Raw genomic sequence first — 932 nt, forward strand, 5'->3', positions numbered from 1 at the left:
AATAACATCGGGGAAATGGCTGAAAATTAAAATAATCCACTGCCTCTTGTGGTTGCTGCAAATCCAGTGAATCAGAATCCTGCTCCTCGTACTATGTATGACTATGCTAAGCCCAATTTAACAGGAACTGAATCGAGTATGGTTAGACTTGCTGTTGCTGTAAATAACTTTGAACTGAAACCTAACACGATTCAAATGATACAGCAGTTTTTTCAATTTGATGGTTTGCAGGACGAGGATCCAAACACTCATTTAGCAAATTGTTTGGAATTTTGCGACACCTTTAAGATTAATGGTGTTTCTGACGATGCCATTCACCTTCGGTTATTTCCCTTTTCATTGCAAAATAAAGCTAAACAGTGGTTGAATTCGTTACCACGAGGGTCAATCACTACTTGGGAACAAATGACCGAAATTTTTTTGCTTAAATATTTTTTGCCGATAAAATGGAAAAGTTGAGGAATGATATCTCTTCTTTTGTGCAGATGGATTTAGAAACATTTTATGATGCATGAGAGAGGTACAATGATTTATTGAGAAGGTGCCCTCACCATGGGTTACCTCTTTTGCTACAGGTTTAAACTTTCCACAACAGTTTGAATCCCTCAACTAGACAAATGATCAAGGCAGCTGCTGGTGGAACCATCAATAATAAGACCCTTGAAGAGGCTTATGAGTTCATAGAAGAGATGTCACTGAACAATTATTAGTGGCAAGTCATGAGGACAACGCCGACCAAAGCAGCCGGCATTTTTAACGTTGACTCAGTTACTATTCTTTGAAATCAGGTAGAACTTTTTAATAGAAAAATTGATGGTTTGTTTGGTTCTACGCAAGTACATCCAATAATGCAGTGCGATGCAAGTAGAGGTGGAACGAGCAATTCTGAATACCTACCCTATAGCCCTAACATCTAGAACGAGAAAATAAAT

The 932-nt window shown here is 38.1% G+C and overlaps 1 non-coding gene across 1 annotated transcript; it reads right to left on the minus strand.

Moving 5' to 3' along the window:
• Positions 1–452: 452 nt before the first annotated feature.
• On the minus strand, positions 453–559 carry LOC128295685 (small nucleolar RNA R71). The gene has a single exon (XR_008286244.1). It is a non-coding gene; the product is annotated as a small nucleolar RNA R71 (small nucleolar RNA).
• Between the last annotated feature and the right edge of the window lie 373 nt (positions 560–932).

The sequence above is a fragment of the Gossypium arboreum genome, chromosome 7 (genome assembly GCF_025698485.1).
Source record: "Gossypium arboreum isolate Shixiya-1 chromosome 7, ASM2569848v2, whole genome shotgun sequence".
NCBI lineage: Eukaryota > Viridiplantae > Streptophyta > Magnoliopsida > Malvales > Malvaceae > Gossypium > Gossypium arboreum.